At 42.4% G+C, this 8,769-nt stretch overlaps 1 protein-coding gene across 1 annotated transcript in view; it reads right to left on the bottom strand.

Annotated features, from left to right (window-relative positions):
* The window catches only part of NRP1 (neuropilin 1), a 134,840-nt gene that overhangs the window by 99,835 nt on the left and 26,236 nt on the right, over window positions 1-8,769 (bottom strand). The window lies entirely within an intron of this gene.

The following is an 8,769-nucleotide window of genomic DNA, read 5'->3' on the forward strand; positions in this document are numbered from 1 at the left end:
TCGGCTCTGACCCCTAAATGTTACAGATAAGGAAACAGAGCCTCTAGTAAGTGATGTGACTGCTCCAGGTCATACGACCAGCAGACTGCAACAGAGTCAGCAGTGGACTCTGGATTCTCTCTCCCCATTCCAGCTTAAAACACACTCACTCAGCATTTAGCAAGAGAGAGAAGACAGAAAACATATTTGTTATCATTGAAGGAAGAATGCTTAGCATCTGCTAACAGCATACACACACACACACACACACACACACACACATGCTCAAAATCCACAAAAATCTCTTAAAACATGGCTAATTTGTATAATAGAGATGTGGCATTATCACCATATTGTGGATTTATCAATTTTTGTATTACCATATGAATGATTGAATTTCACTCATCCATACTCAATGTGTAGTCCTTTATCCATCACAGTTGTTCCTTCTTCAGACAACTCAAAAAGGTCACTAATACCAATTAAATATATTTTTTACTTCATGTTACCTTGAACAATATCATGTATGAGCAAATTCAACAAAGTAGAACCTTATATAAAATAAGAGTAGGGTTTGCAACCTCAAGTTAAAATCAGTGTATTTCTTTCAATATAAGATGTTCATTACTTACTGATTTTATGCATATGTGACATTTTATGTAGTGGTAAGATCCCTACGTTTCTCAAATGCTTCGGGTTAAGTTCTTAGAATGTGAGAATCATAACGAAGTCTAACTAAAGTGACATCTAACTTCCTGCTAATATATGTAAGTCCTTATTCTGGGTGTGATTCTTTTTTATAGAATAATGCTTCAGTAAAACCCATTTCTAGCAACTGCTGAGAGATACAAGGGGCCAGAAGAATAAGCATTGGAAAGTTAATGAGGAAGAAAGCAGTAACAAGCCACTCTTGTGAAATCCTGAAGGATTTGCCCGATATAAGTGAGACCTGGGAGAGAACTGACATCCATTTTGCATCTGAGCAATATCCAGAATATTAAACAAAGAGCATTTCCTCAGTGCCCATAGCTACCAGCCTGCTGAGCTGCCAGGGTTGCCCGCCCAGCTGAAGCCGACGCAGTGACAAGACAGACTCGGTCACAGAGTCTGGAGGAACTCTGCTATTAAACAGTGGGGTGATGCTGGGCAGGTCACTTGGCTGGTCTGGGCCTCTGTTTCCTAATCTATAACCTCAAGGTATTGCCCCAGAAGATCTCAAAGGCCTTTTGCATGAACAACACACCAGGATTTAAAAATAGTCATGTTGGTTCTGTTTTTATCATAGCTCTGATCAAGGTCAAGAGCTGGCGACTTGCCTTGATACCATTTCTAATATGTCAGATATAGGCAGTTGGACCTCAGGCCAGCCATTCTTCAAGTATCAAATCGTTATAAAAGAATTTAAAATTGGGGGGTTTCCCTTTTCATGATTATCCTTTAAAAAAAACCACACTGCAAACATATTTTAGATCACCTAGACAATCGTCATATAAGGAACACGGCCATGTCTTTTTATAGTCACATGTGTATTTGTGTTTATGATTAAATGAGGGGGAAGCGCAGACCACCTGAAGGCATGGCTCCCTGTGTAGACAAAGGCCTCCCATTCGTTCAAACAGACACAAGTGGTTGGGATGGGCGAGTCACACTGGAGAACACAGGAGTAACCTAGAACTGAACTCTAAAGCACGGGGATCCTGGCCATTGGCACCATGGTCTAGTCACTGGGGAACTAATAAGCAGTAGTTCACAAGTGACAACTCTAGAAATAAATAGGCAGTGAGGAATATTTCATTAACTTTTCCAACATAATATTTTGAGCTACAGCATTAAATCAATCCATTGTTAATACCTCATTACTTTAAACCATCATCAGTGGCTAAAACAAATTAAACAATAAAAAATTTAAAAAAAAACAGCAAAAAGGGTTGTCCTTTGTGCTGAAACTCAAGGAAATTAAGTTAACAATAAGTCAAGTATAAAACTGCAAACCCATCACACTATTATTATGTCACCCAATGACAAGGATTTTGTTTCTGCCAAATGCCATAATCCATCACATCAAACTGATGTTGTTATCTGAGTGTTTTGGTTTTGTTGTTATTTTAAGATTAATGTGTAAACTTGCATTGTTTTATTTATTCTATGGGAATGCTAAGCATAAATAAGGCATGAACACATGTTTGTAAACATATAGCAATATAATAATAAAATAATTTTCAACACTAATGGTTGGTGGGAATGCTTTTCTTGAAAGAGGAATCAGTATATTCCTTATGTTTAGGAAACATTGTCTCTCAGCTGTATCCTCAGGCTTTTCGGTGAGGGCAGGAAAACAGGAAGGTCTGTTTGAAGGCAGGCTGGTCCACTGACCTCTCTAGAGGTTAGTTTGATTGTTCTGGAACTCTCCATCTCCTTTTCCTTTTAGTTACTCTAAGTAGACCTACGAAAAATGATTCTTTTCATCTTAATCCTGCTTCTTGCACCCATGCCAGCCCAGAGCCAGCTGGAAACCAGCTTCTTCTTTGATGAGAAGCACAAGAAGTTTCTGCACTCTCAGAGTAGGTCTGGATGCAGACAGGAGAGCCAGGAAGGTTGATCAGGAACAGTCACCACGCGGGAGTGACACAAGAGGTCTGTTCTTACTCTAGAGTTTCAGGGGTAGGATGCAAACAGGTAATCTGGCAGCCGAGTGCTCCACGGCCACACACCAAGTTCAATTTAGGCAAGTCTGTCAGTTGCCTGGAAGGCACCCACTGGGCCACCAGAGCCCAGATGAGATTAGCATGTCAGTCCTAATAATCCAATCTAAACACAGAAAAATCTTTCCTTCAGAGCTACTTAAAGTACTCTACAAATTGATTATAAATTACAAATAGTAAGTCCACACAATCCGTAATATAACCCTAACACTAAACACTACTGTCTGTGGTGATGCCATATAATTTATGACAAATTTAGTTATGGCCACAAGCCTGTGTGTCTTATTATACAAAGCAGCAAACTGTTTAAGGGGTGACTATTTAATTTGTAGTCTATTAATTAACAGTTTTCTCCAAGCATATTCCTAGAAGCCATTTGCTATGAATTTCTCAGTTTCTTTAGATTTTGAGTGAATATAAATATGGATTCTGAAATATTTCTGGGAATTCTGCAGTGTTTTCTTACTTCCCATCTTGTATCTCATGTAGTCAAAGTACACTCCATTCCAGCAAGCCTTCTTTTCCTTCAAAAACTTTGGCCCTCAAGCTAGGGTTAACTGCCTTAAATTGTTCAAGCCTGAGGACAGAGGGAAGGGAGGGAAAAACAGAAAACTGCCTTCTCAGTGATCTTCTGAGATCTTCTGAGATCCTGCAGTCAGATGGATCTCATGGCTCTAGAAAATTAGACTCAGGGCACCTGGGTGGCTCAGGCGGTTAAGTGACTGACTCTTGGTTTCAGGTCAGGTCATGATCTCAAGATTTGTAAGTTTGAGCCCATCATCAGGCTCTGTGCTACCAGCATGGAGCCTGCTTGAGATTCTCTTTGCCCCCTTCTCTCTCTACCCCTTTCCAGCTCGTGCTGTGTCAGTCTTTCTCAAAATAAATAAATAAACTTAAAAAAAAGGATTAAAAAAAAAAGAAACTTAGACCCTTGGACACTGCTCTAGGAAAACATTCTTAGGAACAACATTATTCTCTGAAAACGAGTACTACATTTTCCTATTAATAATATACTTATCAACTTCAGTTCACAGTGGAAATTCACCTTATCCTGTTAATCTTGCTCATCTTGCCAGACATGAAAATGTCCCTGCGTTTCTGGAGCCAAGCAGATTTTTAAGATATTGGGATCCCCGGGAAGTTCAGCCCCTGTCCATTCTTCACAGTCCTTTACCCTGAAAATAGCCTGATGAATTTTCAATCTCCGAGTCGAAGGGCCCATTTAATGTCCTCGCCTCATGTCATGACTCAATTCCCAAGATCCCAAGCGCTTTTCAGTTACTGCCCAGGAAATAAGCACAGTAGTACCAGTCACGTGGTCAGGGGCTCTGATCTCCACTCAGCTGGGAGGGAACACAGGGTCCCATAATTCAGTCTCTGGTTGGGTAGCGTAGACCCGACGGTGGTTTTGGCATCAGAAGGACCTGGCTTCAAACCCGTGCTCTGCCACTTCAAGTTCTGTGGTCTTAGTTAGGTTTTCTAAAACTTTTTTATACTTCATATCTCTTTTGTAAAATGGGGATGACAATATCTTGCAGCGTGCTTGTGAGGATTAAAGATACACACATACCGTCAGGCATGCAGTAGACACCACAGGAACCTTAGCTGCTATTGTTATAGGCTGAGGCTGGAACATTGCCAGAATGGAAACCCCATATTCTTCCCACTAATCAAAATACTCCCACCACCGCCACTGCGATTACCACCTAGTATTCACGAGCATTTGCTTGTGCCAGGAGCTTTTCTAGGCACTTGCTCTGTATAATCTCATTCCATACTCCAATAACCCCACAAGGTACTATTTTTAGGTCCACTTTGTCCTTGAGAGAAATGAGGCCTAATGCGATTACATTGCCCAAAGTCACAGAGTAAGTGGCTGACCCTGGGTCAGCGTGGCCCGGAGTAAGAGCTCTATAAACCGCGCCCTGCTCTTTCTAGAGGCTGAGCCAAATCTGCCCCATCCCCCACCACAGAAGCATTGTCTCCTTTCCCCCAGAACCATCCTTCCTCACACCCCCTGGCTCTCCCAAGTCCTCCAGCCCTGCCGGCTGACCTATTGGTTGGAGGCCTGGGTGCTGAGACGGGGTCTCTGTTTGTTCTGCTTACCAGTATTGTCTCCAATCCTTGCTTGGGCCCCATCCCTAAGCTTTTAGCTCAGATATCTGAGGGCCCAGTTTTAGATATTTTTTAAAAATTGCTGCAGGGGCACCTGGGTGGCTCAGTCGGTTGAGTCGGACTTCAGCTCGGGTCATGATCTCGCGGTTTGTCAGCGCAGAGCCTGCTTTGGATCCTCTGTCCCCCTCTTTCTGCCCCTCCCCCACTTGCACTCTCTCAAAAATAAATAAATACACCTTTTAAAAATATAAAAATAAAAATTGTTCCAGGAACTTATTCTGTGGGGTGCAATAGGTTGAGAATAAGGACTGGATCCTAGTTGGCTTGACAGGGCCTGTTGAACTATGAGGGAATCACTGGCCTCCCCATTTTCCCCATCTGAACTCTATGTTATTATATGCCCTCTTACTACCTAAAGAAATTTGTGAAAAGGGAAAAGATTACCTATGTGACTTGGAAAAGTCACTTGAGAAAGTTCATGCTCTAAAAAATTTCCTGCTGTCTCCTATTTCCTACCAGATGAAGATGAAGAACTTGGCTTTCAAGACATCTGAGATCTTCACAGTCCTTGGTCATTGGGGCTCCTGGGCAGCCTGCCCCCTCTTCCCTCCACTGCCATGGGGACACCTTGTGTTTGTTTCAGTATTGAAATGTTTTCAATGACCAAATAATGTCACTCACTTAGATTAGCTTTCCCAAGGACAAAAAAACACCTTCTTCTTATTTTCATTGACCTAAAAATGAATAGAATTTCTACCCATTTTGAGTGTCCACCTGGACCGAGAATGACAAAGTTGGGAATGCCAATGTCCAGAGCAAAGTGCATCTGAGTCAGGAAGAACTATTTTCAGGTACCAATGTGTCACTATCTCAGGTGGGAATCCTGATGCTCCGCTTTGGACTGTGGCCAGGCTAGGCTCCTACCTGCTGGCCAGGGCCCAGTGAGGAGGTGAGGCAGGGGTGCAAGGCAGGAAGGGGCTGCGGGCACTTTTGCCTCTGTGCCTATGGCTTGCCCTCCTACGTGACTGACTACACTTCGTTCCGCAGGTTGCTGCCGGAGCTCTCCTCCATGTGAGCTGAACCAAGCCCAGAGCTGGCAGACGATTCCACACAGACACACATGAATGTTGTATCATTTGAATAAGTGAGACACTACCCTATTCTCACCGGGGTTATGCCTGCAGTTCGGGATGAGCAGTGTGGCAGGGATGCACGTGGGGAGTACTACATTTGGAGGGCTTGAAAGCCCCTTTGTTTAGCCCCTCTATCCTGAGATTACATTCAGGAGTTTTCCTTCAGTCTGAAGTTAGGGAGGTAGACAGCATGAGGCTGACCTTTGGAGTGGGATTTTCATAAAATAAATAAACTGGATGACAGCATATAAAAGTTACAAACCTCTTTAGAATGCCATATGTGAGCGACTTGTAAACAGTCCATAAATATCACCTGCTGGGTGCAAGTCAAGGAGGCTGATGCAGAATTCTGTACTAGCACATTTTCTGCAACACGGAGCCATCTGGTAATGACAATTTATTCTCTAGTTGGCATAGGACTACAATTATAAAACATGTTACTACTGACTTCTGTCTGGAAACAGATGATCATGGCTCACCCTGTAGTGTGGGATACAGAGCCGGGTGGGTGTGGCTTGCTGGTCACATGCAGGCTGTGTGGGTGGAGCCAGGAAAGGGAATAAAAGATTACTGGGGCATTTAGTGGGCATCCCCATCCACAAGTGGGAGTTCAACAGCCACCACTACACCACCACCACCACCACCACGCATACACATAGTTTTTGAAGCAAGAAAAGGTATTCCTTTCAGAGTAATGTCTAATTTTGAGCCATTTTTTAAAAAAGAATTCACAACCATCTATGTCCTTCTTGGAGAACATAATGTAGAAAAAGCATAGTGAATGACAATTTCATCCTTTACCTACTTCTTTCATTTCCAGTCTCCTCATTACTAATTCCAGAATAATTAATTCTACAATGGATAATAAGATCTTTCCCAAATCCCATTTCACATAGAAATTAATAATAATAAAAATAATGAAGTCTGATTGTCTTTTCTCCCAAATAGACTTAGCACAGAATCTCCATGCAGGGAAAAAATACAAGTCAGATTTCTACAAAGTGGAAAATAATGTCACAAAGAAAACCAATTGAAAAAAAGGTGGGCTAATGGCTGTACTATTATAAACATGAACAGGATCCACAGACGTATTTTAATGTCATTATCCCCTCCCCCCGCCCCCAAACCTTTCCAATTATACTTTTAATCAAGAGTTCCCTCTCATGTTGTTACTTCCTGCCCTTCTGGGTTCCTATGATATGTAGTTTCCATCCTGGCCCCATCCTGTGTGCCCCTCTGCGTAAAAGCGAAGGAGCCTGGCCCACAGTCTGCCAAGGCTTTTCAAAGCCCCAGAACACTGTAAACAGGAAAGATTTCCTCTGAGGCGGAGGGCCCTTCCTTGATCAAAAGATGGCTTTTGGATAAGGACTTCCCCTCCGTTTTTCGCCATTAACCCTTTGCAGATCAGATGTTCTCTCGGAGGGCACTTTATTACCGTCCATGGCAGAGGTGCCGGCATCTTGCCAGGAGGGCAAGGGCCACACAGAAATTGCAGGAAGAGTAAGTTGTAGCTGCTCTGTCTGTTAATGAGGCGGTGGGGCCTGGAGAAAAGTTAAGATTTCCTCTGAGCCATGGCCCAGGCCTGGAGCCCCATCCTGAGTAACAGCCAAGGAGGGCAAGCTGATCAGACCTGGTCACAGTGCCAAGGGGGACAGGAAAGCCTGGCAACTTTGGGGACCTCAAAGTTTAGAAATAAGAATAATAACTGTAAACACAAAGATCGCTTTTATCCCTGTGGTTAGTCAGCGCCTTGTGGCCACTTCGAAACTGGTTTTGAGAAATGGAAGCACAGTCAATAACTTAAAAGGTAGAGACGTCATTTCATGCAAAAATGCTGGGTATGATTGCTTGTAAAGTAAACTTTATTATTTTATAAGTCACAGCTCATATTTCCAAAGTTGAGTACATCTCTGTCCAAGGCAGTTAATCCCTTCTCTGTAATTTCATTACAATCTACCAATTTCGGGCAAAATCTGTCCCTCCACAGTGGCGAGAGTTTGCATTCCTTTCTAGTTAATCACACCTGTGTGTGAACCTCATTATGTAAGAGTGAAGTGAGAGAGAGCAATCAACGCTATCACCTACCTTCTTTCTAAATTGGACAAATAGATCAAAGTGTACCCAACAAACAGACATTTCTAAAAGACCTTCCCTCTTGTATTGCTTATCTGTAGAACTCATTCTTCTTTTTAATTACCTGACAAGGAAAAACGGGTGCTTTGAATTCTTATCACACATTCCTCTGTAACACTCAGCTAGCACTTCCAGACTGCCTTGTTTCATTCGCTATCTCATTCTTTGGATAAACTCCATCTTCCAAAAGAGATGATAAACTTTTAAATCCCAAGGGATGCATCTCAGGGTACAATTCTTTGTCTTTGTGTACCGCACGGTCATAAGTAATACAGATCAATAACCATTTCATGTTTAAACTCTACCTTATTTCGTTTCCAGTTGACGATGATTAGGGCCTTATTTCATTTTAATAGGGAAATGAAGTGAAAGGCCAAAATTTGTGGGTGTGAATGGATATTCAGTTTCCTCTTTAAATGGGAGGTTGGTGGTTAATGAGAAAAAAGTAAATAATGTTAAATGGGAGGGAAGTGGCAGGAGAAAAGTTAAGCTTTGCCCACATAACCAAACTTGGAAACTGCTTCATTTACTCATCAGTTATAGCATTTACCATCTTAAATTATGAAACATCTGTTTACCAGTCCTGCTGCCCCCTTTACTGCAGCCCCTTCGAGGAGGGCAAACGAAGCATTATTCAACTCCCTGAGCCCAGTGCACACTGCGGTGCCCAGTGGTACTTTCTATGATATACACCCCTGCCTTTTGTT

Source organism: Suricata suricatta, chromosome 10 (genome assembly GCF_006229205.1).
Source record: "Suricata suricatta isolate VVHF042 chromosome 10, meerkat_22Aug2017_6uvM2_HiC, whole genome shotgun sequence".
Taxonomy (NCBI): domain Eukaryota; kingdom Metazoa; phylum Chordata; class Mammalia; order Carnivora; family Herpestidae; genus Suricata; species Suricata suricatta.